The sequence below is a fragment of the Scylla paramamosain genome, chromosome 4 (assembly GCF_035594125.1).
Source record: "Scylla paramamosain isolate STU-SP2022 chromosome 4, ASM3559412v1, whole genome shotgun sequence".
NCBI lineage: Eukaryota > Metazoa > Arthropoda > Malacostraca > Decapoda > Portunidae > Scylla > Scylla paramamosain.
Genome location: NC_087154.1, coordinates 14576239 through 14588244, shown reverse-complemented (window position 1 = coordinate 14588244; position 12006 = coordinate 14576239). Strand labels below are relative to the sequence as shown.

At 40.3% G+C, this 12006-nt stretch overlaps 1 long non-coding RNA gene across 2 annotated transcripts in view; it reads left to right on the top strand.

The window, feature by feature from the left end:
• LOC135099771 (uncharacterized) overlaps nucleotides 1–11255 on the top strand; it is a 177448-nt gene extending 166193 nt beyond the window's left edge. Inside the window, exon 3 of one of the 2 annotated variants that reach the window (XR_010268361.1) lies at nucleotides 11237–11255. This is a non-coding gene — a long non-coding RNA (uncharacterized LOC135099771). Of the gene's footprint in view, nucleotides 1–1671; nucleotides 1691–11236 lie in introns of those variants that run through there. The other variant, XR_010268362.1, reaches the window with a different exon arrangement.
• The last annotated feature ends 751 nt before the right edge of the window (nucleotides 11256–12006 follow it).

Here is a 12006-nt window from a genome sequence, read left to right as displayed (position 1 = left end):
ATTATTTGTTTCTTCATTTAAACCTTCCAAAATAAGAAATTTATTGATTACTTGAAATTTATCTCTATTTTTTTTGTTTTGGTTTGTGTTTTGTTCAGTAAAACTCTTCCGTAATAACGCAATACACCTATGATGTGAATCGATCTCATCTTTACCTTGCGTCAGCAGTGCAGTTCAAGATCAAAAGTAACAGGCGGCTTAACGTAAACTTTCCACATTCACTATGATGCATAAGTTTGCATTCTTAAACGCTTCAACATCTGATTTGTCTACTCGTAGTTTTGAACGATGCAGATAGAGTAATTTAGGTTCCCGCGATATATATATATATATATATATATATATATATATATATATATATATATATATATATATATATATATATATATATATATATATATATATATATATATATATATATATATATATATACAGTATATATATATTCACATTAATGGTGCATAACCTCTGTTAAACAAGAATGATGAAAACACCCCTGAAAACCTCAACAACTTCCACTTGTTTATTAAATGTAGACGAAATAGGCCCTGAAGGATACGACACCACGACGTTTAAGACAGTAACGGTAAAAGAAACAGAAGCAACAGCAGCGACAACAAATGAAATATAAACAACAGCGGCAAGATAATAACAACAACAACAACAACAACAACAACAACAGGGTGTTAAGGAGTCTGATCAAATTTGAAAATCATCCCCCTAAAAGAGTAGGCGAACTTAGTCAAGGTATCCCCTGTACAGCCAGTACCATAATTATGAACGAAGCGAAGTTTACTATGGTGCCTGTTGTTTCATTCTGAGCAGCCCGACCCTGCCCGAACCGGCTCGGCCAGACTGTAACACTATTCAAGCGGTAATAACTCCGGAACTACGCAGCCGATCGTAACGAAATTAGCACCATATGATAGCACAACTCTTTCAATTTTATGTGATATAGCTTTCATCTCTTCTATTGGGCGAAGTCATAGGATAACTTGCAAAAAGTAGACGAAATCGGATTTCGTCAGTTTCCTGCAATTTTCACCAACCGCTGCAAGCAGAATGAAATTTCATATCCAACTGTATATAGCACAACCATTGGGGTCTCACAAAGTTTTGAGCTAGAATTATTTGAATTTTAGGCAAGTTCTCTACTTTCGTGATGCTTTCATTGTTGCATTACTGATAGCTTTGCTCGTCATACGCCTTCCAGGCGTTTTACTGGTATCATCCTTCCTCAGAAAGCTATCCAGCCTTCTCTCAAAACATCCTCTCGTATTCGCACGTGTGACGAGACTGCAGACATATTCCTTTCATTCACATATTCTTCTTTATTGAGACTTAATATATCGCTTTTAATCTATTACTACTTGTACTTGTTCAAACTTCCTTACTTTGCTTATTTACGTGCTACAATTTTACATCACCCTTGTTAAGCCATTCAAGGCTTCATAACCAGGTAATACACAAGAGGCTATCACCGCAATTCCGATCTCCATACCATTGCAGAACACCCTCACTCCTGTCACACAACACTGTCATATTTACAACAGTTATCTAGCAAAGTTTTCCATGGCTATGTAATAGTGATAACCGGAATCTGTGCTGGATCACGCACCTGTTGTATAACTAACACCAGTATTTTTTTTTTTTTTTTTCATCTCTTTCCAGGTGAGTGTCACAAGGTGGGGAGGTGTTTAGCGGGCGACATTGCAGTAGGTAAGTAAAGTGCACCTGTAGTAACAGCAATACTCAACCTTCTCTCATCTATATTACCAAGAGCGCAAAGTCTGTCTGTTTATCTGTCTGATTTTTTTCACACCAATGGATCCCATTACGGGGTTAAAACCAACACCGTTCAGCATGGAATGTTCGATAATCCATCCGAAAATTATGGAAATTCTTGAAAATCTTCTCTCTACCAGAAGTTATAAATTAGTTCAAGAGGCGCCGTGAAATTAGCACGGCGATATGTTTTGAGTTGTGTCTGTGTTCCTTGAGAACTACACGCTTTCTTTGAACAGCGCAGTCTCTGTTATTTTGTTAATAACCACTAAATGCTGGTTGTGGGTGCATTGTATTGTATCTACAATGTGCCGCAGCACGGTTGGGAAGCGGAGAATGGGAGGAATGAAAGCAATGGGACAAGAAGAAGAGATGGAGACGAAAAGAAAAAAAAAATGACATAGAGAGGAGACATCGGCAGGGAGGGAGGGATGGAGGGAAAGACATAACTCCAGCACGTCGACAGGGACAGGGACAGGGGGAAGATGGGAGTGTGACGGGAGACAAATGCTTGTTGTGTGGCGTGATATGCGTCCCTTGTATGAGATTGGTAGTACGAGCTTCTCTCTCACCTTACTTTATAATTGTCTTTATAATTCTGTTTCTGGTTGTCCTCCTTCAATTCTTCCTCTTCCTAGTAAGTCATTTATTTATTTATTTTATTTTATTTACCTCTTCGTTCTTTCTCCTCTTTATTCCTTCTTCCTTTTTCCATTATATTTATTCCTCATCCTCTTCTTCCACCTTCTTCACTTTTACTCCTCTTTCTTTTTGTCAATCTTCCTCAATTCAGCCTCGTCTTCCTTGTCATCGTCACCATCATCATCATCATCATCATCTTCTTCTTCTTCTTCTTCTTCTTCTTCTTCTTCTTCTTCTTCTTCTTCTTCTTCTTCTTCTTCTTCCCAGTATTTAAAGTCCTCCTCCTCCTCCTCCTCCTCCTCCTCCTCCTCCTCCTCCTCCTCCTCCTCCTCCTCCTCCTCCTCCTCCTCCTCCTCCTTAGTGTTTAGTGTGAAGCTAGAAAAAGCCTATCGAAATACTATGTCATACTTAGAGACTGAATTCTCTCTCTCTCTCTCTCTCTCTCTCTCTCTCTCTCTCTCTCTCTCTCTCTCTCTCTCTCTCTCTCTCTCTCTCTCTCTCTCTCTCTCTCTCTCTCTCTCTCTCTCTCTCTCTCTCTCTCTCTCTTATGACGCAGATATTTGCCCTCAGCATTTCTTAACCTTAACTGTGTGTTCTTCTGATACGATAAAAACGGAGCAATAAATTCTTCACCTGTCTTGTGGGGATAACATGTGTGTGTGTGTGTGTGTGTGTGTGTGTGTGTGTGTGTGTGTGTGTGTGTGCGCGCGTCAGCAAGAGTTATAAAATAATACTTTTGCGGGTTTTCACTGGAAGTTGGAGTTGATCAATTCTTTAATGCAGTTTCTTTATTTATTTATTTATTTATTTTTATTTATTTATTTATTTTTTTATTTATTTATTTTTATTTTTTTTGTGATGAACCTGTTTATCTCCTCCCAGTTTCTCTTATGACCGCACTTTAATTCACTTCTACAACACAACTATTACATTTCCTTTCCTCTCACATCATTCCTCACCATTTGGTTCCTCTGTTAATGACGGTAGTTTTAGTACTACTGCTCCCCATCTTCCTCCTCCTCTTCCGATAATTAGTCATTACTATCCTATATTTTTTTTTTATTACTTTAGATCAGCTGGTTCACATTATCACAAAGAGCCTGGTAAGGGCCAGCTGTCGTTCTTCCCCGTATTCCTCTCCTCCTCTTCCTCTTCATTCCATGTTGATTTGTAAGCTATTGCGTCGTGTGGCTCTTCCCAAGGTCCGAGCAAGCATTTAGTAAGCCAGAGAGCGTCTCCATCGCCTCGCGTGGCAGGCCCTTCCTCTGGGGCGTAGCGGCACAACAGGCTTACGTGCTAGACCGCATCTCATACCGTGAAAAAGAAAACAAATCCACTTGCTTACATGATTGTCTTCGTGATGATAGGCTGTTGAAGTCATGTGACCCGTACGAGTCATTCCCAATGAGCATTGCCAATGTACTTGCTCGGCCACCGCCAGGAGTGCCCTTATGACTGTATGGTGGTCATTGTGTACTATATGACTTGTAATGATAGGTAAGCGTACATACATGGGTAATAATAACAGAACATCACTTTAATACATAGCTAAATATAAAGACAGAATATGAAGGTAGATCAGCCGGAGATACTCGCACAGTAGGAGAGACAGAAACGGAGGTGATAATCCCACAAGGCCTGAAGTTAATCATGGGCCAAACATAAGGACACGAAATCGGAAAAGATGATGATGATGAGTATCAGCAGAATGAAGATATTGTTGGAACGAGGAAAGAAAACTTTTTATAGCCTATCGGCATTGACGACCTCGATTGGCGATCTATTATTTTGAGTTTGTGACCGTAAAACGTTGTAATAATTGTGATGGGACCTAAACATTTCCGTAAAAGCTGGCAAGAGTTTCGTCACCACATCCGACTCTAGGTGACATGTTGTGAATGCAAATGGTATCGACCTGTCATCTCAGCATGTTATGCCTGGAGTTGCTTGCTGATGGAAGCGTGGATCCTGGCGAATACTTTCTTCTGTTTCTTGGCGCAATCGTCCTCAATATACAATATGCATACGAAGAGGTGGCTGACACAGGATATCACAGGACAACTGCATGTCAGAGCTTAATACAATTTAGTTTTAAAATTTTCTTGATAATGAACAGACTGAGGAATTTATGGAAGCCGTGACCAAAGGAAGCCAAGTTTGCCGTACGTGTTACATAAAACCAACGATGGGACGCAAACCCTCAAATATTTTACGGTTGGTCCTTTCGACCAGCCATGAAGGTTTGAGTGATGCCATAATAATGACATATCGTTTCCAGCACGTTGTTTTTATATCCACTGCCATTATCTGTGAGAATAACTCGAAGTGCAGTGAAGGAGAGCGTGTGAGCGACGTTATTTGCAGATTTAGTTGCTCGAAGAGTTACAATAACAAAGCGGATATTGTAGTGAACACACACAAGGACGTCATGAGAACCTTGGTGGCCCCTGGGAAGTTTTAAGTCTATTGTAATAACATTCATGGCTGCCGCGTGAGTTGGGTAAGGAAGGATGGGGTCAGGTGAAGGAACATGACCTTTATTCTACGTGCAAGTAATACATTGCAAAGCATGTTTCTCAACTTATGAACGCAACATACGCCACTATTACTTCTGTTGAGCTGCTTGTAATGTTTTTGTTTCGGTCTGGATAAGTAGCAAGAGGCCTGTCATATCCTAAATGAAGAACAACTCTTACAAGAGTATCACAGATTACTAGTTGAGTAACAGTAACATTCAGTGAAGCACGGCATCACAACACATCATGAGGAGTAAGGGAAATTCTGTGAAAGAGAGCGGAAGGTAAGTACCAGTCATTACCCAGTGGCGAAGGCTACGCTCCGCCAGAAGAGATCATTACGTTGGCCATCTCACAGCTGAGTAGATGAGAAGCTGACTGTCTCCTGATTAGTAATAGTATTTCGTCAGTGTCTGCTGCCTCATGTGCACGACTTGGCACATACTGAAGGATGGGTTTTTTCTCCAAAATAATGAAATGCCAGCATCTTAGATTTCATGTAAGATTTTCACCTTTGAAGAGTTGGAGAAGAGCTTGATGAACTGTAAAAATGTGACTTTTGTAACCAAAAATAATGTCTCAAAAGTGTTTCAAAGCCTAAACAACAGCAAGAGCTTCAAGGTGTGTTACTGAGTAGAGAGGTTCAGCTGGGCTCAGAAGACGACTTGCATATGCATTGACGTGATATTTTTTCCCTGTCATCCTGTTTCTTAAGCACGAAGCCTAAGGACGAAACATCAGTGTACATGGTGAAAGGATGAATAAAGTCAGGAAAGGCGAGAACGGGTGCATTAGGTAATATAGTGTTAAGCCTCTGAAAACTATCCTGTGCTGATCCCCAACAAAAAACTTATTTTTTTTATCTTAATAACTGAACAAGTGAAGATGCAGTTGCAGCAAACTTTTCACGTAAGGCCTGAAATAACTTGCCAGACGGAAGGACCAATGTACATGATCCACAGAAGTCAGCGTTGGAAAAATTTTAACCGCTCGAATTTTGTCCATTTTTCTAATTTCTTCGCTGTTCGCTATATTGTTTTTACTTTCAAGAACCACACTTAGAGATGTTCTCTTCAGGTCCAACATGAAGTAGTGTATCGAGGACTAAAAGTAAGTGGAAGAGGTGCGATTGCAAATCTTTACTAGGAACCAGAATGTCATCCAAGTAAGCAAATACGTTTTTACCGAAGATCATTTTATCTTTGATCATTTTCATGGACGTCAAAAACGCATAACTCACATCCGTCTGGATACGAAGACAACAGGAATGGCTTGATAGTGTGGGAAATGCAATGATTTCACGCGAATGTTTGTGTTGCGGACTCTGTTAGTATCCAGAGCCCGTATTAATAAAGACTCTTGGGGGTACTCCTAGGGGCACTCCTAGAAGTGCTTTTATATTCTACTTTGCTCCTAGAGGTGGCTCCTAAAAGCAACTTTTACTTTTAAAGTAAAAGGAGGAGTAGAAATGCCGCTAAAGTAGCGGCTATAAATGTAGCAACATTATTTTGAGTCAAATATAACAAGCTCTCGCTCTTTTGATGGTAGTTTATGTTTGTAAATTAATCTTGAATATATCTAAATAATTCTAGAGTATTATTAAGAGCGATATGTAATTTCCGGACATGTCTGTAATTTGCCGGATGTAAACAAAGCGCCGCTCTCCTTGCCGGGCCAACGTGCCACTTGTCCTTAAGATGGACGCAGAGGACGGCAGCCGGTTCAAGAGTGAAAGAAATTAGTGCAGCTATGAAACATTACTCCTTGTAAACCTCACAGAGGAAAGAAAAAAATATAACAAAGGATATGAATGATCCGGGAGCGACCTTCAAGCAAAAGAAGACTGTACGAGTATGGGCAGACATTGTTGCCCATCTAAATTAAGCATGCATACATGCATATCATATGCATTGTACATTCTCTCTCTCTCTCTCTCTCTCTCTCTCTCTCTCTCTCTCTCTCTCTCTCTCTCTCTCTCTCTCTCTCTCTCTCTCTCTCTCTCTCTCTCTCTCTCTCAGGGGGACGATGTTTCTCGTGAACAAATAGTTTCAGTCGTGCTTGAATTTCTTTTCTCAGGCCTTGTCGGGCAAATAGAAAACCTTATAAGATCGGTCTTTAATTTTTTTTTATATGATCTTAACACATTGTACTGCATTTTCAAAGTAAGATCTGATGAAACTGATGCATAGTGGTATCTCTCTCCTTAAATTGAAATTTTATACTTATAAAATCCAGCACCTTTTCGTCCGCTGCACTTGTATTTCGCTGGGAGACAAAAATTCCACACAGTCACACCAAGATCTTTGACACGGTACACATTTTCAAGGTTCATGCCGCATATTTCGTGATTATATTTATGTTTCATGTCCATATCGTGCTACAGACATAAACTACCATGGGTCACGTATCAGTAGATAAGCGCCTGTTCCGTCACCCCGTTCCATTTGTCCGCCTCGTTGGTGTCAGGCCTCCACTGATTCATTCAGTCACATCGTTATTTTAGAACACAGGAACGAAAAATCTTTGTCTCTATCTACAATTATTATCCAGCCCGTACCCTCTAATACTCTCTCTCTCTCTCTCTCTCTCTCTCTCTCTCTCTCTCTCTCTCTCTCTCTCTCTCTCTCTCTCTCTCTCTCTCTCTCTCTCTCTCTCTCTCTCTCTCTCTCTCTCGTCTTTTTTTAAAGCTTCAGTGCCATCTCTGACTTATTAATTTTTATCATTATTAATTAAGTCACATCTGTCGCTTTTTTTTTTGTCAGTAAGCTTAATTAATATGTACTCGTATATTAAACAGTGTGGCAGTGTGATTGAACTATGAAAAATAAACATTTCATATTTTTTATGATACTAAGTAAATCATCTTAAATTATTGTGATTTAAGGATCTTTGTGATCAAAGCTCAACACGTTGTATTTTTCCTCGATGACTATCAGTGAGTTTTATTGGAGGCTTGAAGATATTGACGAAATGTCGGAATTGCGCAGAGCTTCGGGAGCGAGTTGATGACTCGACATGCTGGCTTTTGAACTTCATACCTCACTTTTTTCTGTGCTTGTCTCATACCAGTTGAGGGATACCCAAAAATTGTAAAATAAATGGAAAAGGGAAGAAAGATCGATAAAAAAAAAGATAAATAAATAAATATATATATATATATATATATATATATATATATATATATATATATATATATATATATATATATATATATATATATATATATATATATATATATATATATATATATATATATATATATATATAGAACGAGAAAAGATTAAAAAAAAGGAAAGATAATTTAGTACATGACGTGATCTAATACTCCTCTTATGAGAGGTTCATAGTCTTATACAAGAAAAAAAAAAGGCAGTCTATCTCAGCTTTTGAATTCAAAAGTTGTATCAGTAAAACACGATAAAGTAACATTTACACACACACACACACACACACACACACACACACACACACACACACACACACACACACACACACACACACACACACACACACACACACGTGTGTAAGTGTGTGTGTGTGTGTGTGTATGTGTGAATGTTACTTCGTCGTGATTTACTGATATAACTCTTGGATAAAAGCTGGGATTGACTGCTTATTTTTTTTTTTTTCTTTTATAAGACCATGGGATAGGCTGACATCTTTTTTAGACGAGAGGAGTTGATAAGACGGAATCCTTTTGATTCCGCCTTACCTTAAAGTGCGGTATGAGTGGAACCCCCCCTCCCCCAAACATGTAAACCATACTCTATACATGGACATATGAATCCACCAGTACAGAGTTAGCAGCTGGACTGAGAAAAATGGTGAGAAAAATTGGACGAATCAGAACACCTAACTTCACAGAAGCTGTTTTAGCTAGAGATGAGATGTGAATCTTTAGATTATAAGTAAATAACAGACCGAGGATGTTCAATGTAAAAGAGAGGGACAGTTGAGTATCTGGAAGGTTGTGTCAAGTTGATAGATGGAGAAATTGAATTTCTGAGGCATTGAACAAGTTAGCTTTGTCCGAATCAGAAATTTTAGAGATCAGAAGTTAGGCATTCTGTGGCTTCCCTGCGTGAGCCGTTTACTTTCTGAAAGGTTGGACGCCTACGAAAAGACATAGAAAAGTGCAGGGTGGCATCATCAGCGTAAGAGTGGAAAAGACAAGCAGTTTGGTTTAGATCACTGACGAATAATAGGAAGAGAGTGGGTGACAGGACAGAGCTACTACTATTACTATTAGTACTATTACATCCAGTACTACTACTACTACTGCTGCTGCTGCTACTACTACTACTACTACTACTACTACTACTACTACTACTACTACTACTACTACTAATAATAATAATAATAATAATAATAATAATAATAATAATAATAATACCACTACTACTACTACTACTACTACTACTACTACTACTACTACTACTACTACTACTACTGGAAGTAGTAGTAGTGGCAGTAGCAGTAATAGTAGCAGACTAGCCGACCTGGGTCGGCTAGTCTGCTCATTCGGAAGGAAGGATTTCTCTCAGTATACATGTAACACATGTTACTGCGTCGTACTTGAAATTACTTGAATATTTCTGTAGTAAACCCACATACAGACAATAAGTTGCTTATAAAACTTCTCGCTCTACACACATCTCACCCATCTCTGATTACAGTCGCTGCCTCAGGTTACTCAGGTCTTCACCCATTCATGGTACCATGCTCACCGACATGTGTGTGTGTGTGTGTGTGTGTGTGTGTGTGTGTGTGTGTGTGTGTGTGTGTGTGTGTGAGTGTGTGTGAGTGTGTGGGTTTGGGTTTCGGTATGTGTGTGTGGATGTACGTAGATGGGTGCGAGGGTGGGTAGGTCTGGCGGTACGTGTACACGCATGTCTGTTTGTGTGTGTGTATTTTATGCGTGTGTATTTTACCTGGTTGTATTTACCTATTTGTGCTTTATGGGAAAAGAGCTATGCTCATGCTGTCCCATCTTCATATCTTTTAATATCCAACTTAGCTTTGAATCCATGTATACTTTTTTGCATTTACTATTGCCTTATCCAGACTGTTCATACATTTATATTTTTATATGGGAAAGTATATTTTTAACGTCTCTTCTACAACCACTCTTCTTCGGCCTCTTTCCTTGCCCTCTAGTAATTCGTGTATCCCAAACCACCAAGTCACTTCGGTCCACCTCCTCCACTTTCTCATACGCTTTATATACCACAATCAAGACTCCCCTTTCTCTCCTTTTTTCCAACTTTGGTAGATGTAACCTTTCCAATCTCTTTTCATATGACATATTTGGTACCATCTTCGTTGCTGCTCTCTAAAACTCTCTCTAACTTCTTTATATTTTTTTTTCTCGTAGGGTGACCATACTGCCTTTGCATATTCCAATCTAGGTCCTGATCATCTCTTCATCTATATACCCAAAAGCCAGCCTTATTCTTCTCAGCAAGTTATAGGTTTCTCTTGTAATGTTGCTGATGTGTCTCTCCGTGGTCAAATTTCCATTCACCGTAACACAGATTCTTTTCCTCTTCTGTTCTACTCAACTTCTCACCATTCAACACATAATTTCCTTTTACTCTCTTCACACTCTTTCCAAATTCCATTATTTTACATTTCTTTAAACTCCATTTTCCATCTATGACTCCACTCCGATATCTTGTTCAGCTCCTTTTGCAACACTCCACAATCTTCCTTACTCTCAACTTTTTTCCGCGTACATTTGTGCGTGAGTGCATGTGTGCACGCATGAGCATGTGTTTTTACATGTACATTTCCACCTACGTGCATATGTGTCCCCGTGCACGTGTGTATGGATGCATTTGCGTGTTTGCCTACATGTGTGTGTGTATGTGTGTGTGTGTGTGTGTGTGTGTGTGTGTGTGTGTGTGTGTGTGTGTGTATGTGTGTGTGTGTGTGTGTGTGTGTGTGTGTGTGTGTGTGTGTGTGTGTGTGTGTGTATGTGTGTGTGTGTGTGTGTTTTCGCGTGGATGCGTGTTTGCGCATGTCTTTGTGCCTGTGTGTGCGTGTATATCTGTGTGTGTGTGTGTGTGTGTGTGTGTGTCCGATCCCTTTGCTCCAAGTCTGGTGTAAAGCAGGGCTGCATCCTCACACCAGTCGTCTTCAATATCTTGTCAGCTGTCACACTTCTCTCCCGGCACCAATTCTTCTTGGAAGATGGCATCATGTTCCGGTACCGGCTTGATGGCTGCGTATTCAACTTGCGGTGTCTCCAGGCCATCACTAAGACCAGGATCTCGATTATCTTTGATCTACAGCACACCGATGACGCTGCCTTCACCAGCCATACGGCAGAGGGACCCCACAGAAACCTCTCCACCATGGATGACATTTACACCGATACGGGGCTGATTATCAACGCTACGAAGACCTAGCTTCTCCATCAGCGTGCTGTCCTTAATGATCAGCCTCCTCCCGCAACATTCAAGGTCGGGGAAGACGACATAAGCCAGGCTCATAGCTTTGTCTACCTCAGTAGCATCCTGACATCATCCTGTAGCATTAACAATGAGGTCAAGAATAGATTCCACCAGTGTTATCGTGTGTTGCTTAACCATGACATCACATTCTTCACCAAGATTGCCGTCTATAAAGCCGTCTTCATTTCCATCTTGTTCTACGCCTGTGAGGCCTAGACTATGTACCGGACCAACACCAGGAGCCTTGAAACTTTTCATATTCCGTGCCTCCAACAGATCCTCGGGCTCATTTAGACGGACTGCGTGTGTCGATCCTCCAACATGCTGGGTGTGTTAGTGTGGTGGCCCTCATCGCCCTCATCGTCAACTTCGGTCACATCTGTCACATGGACGAAGGCCGTAACCTGCTATAACGCGAACTTGCTAATGGTCGCCACACTGCTGAAGGGCGAAAAGAACCATTTAAAAGACCATCTAAAGTTAACCCTCAAGCAGTGTGGTACCCTGCCTGAAAACCTGGAGCAGCTTGCCAGTGACCGAAGTACATGACAGTCAGTATCCCACATGGCGACGGAGTCCTTCGAGGAGTCAAGAGTAGCGCTGCCTTA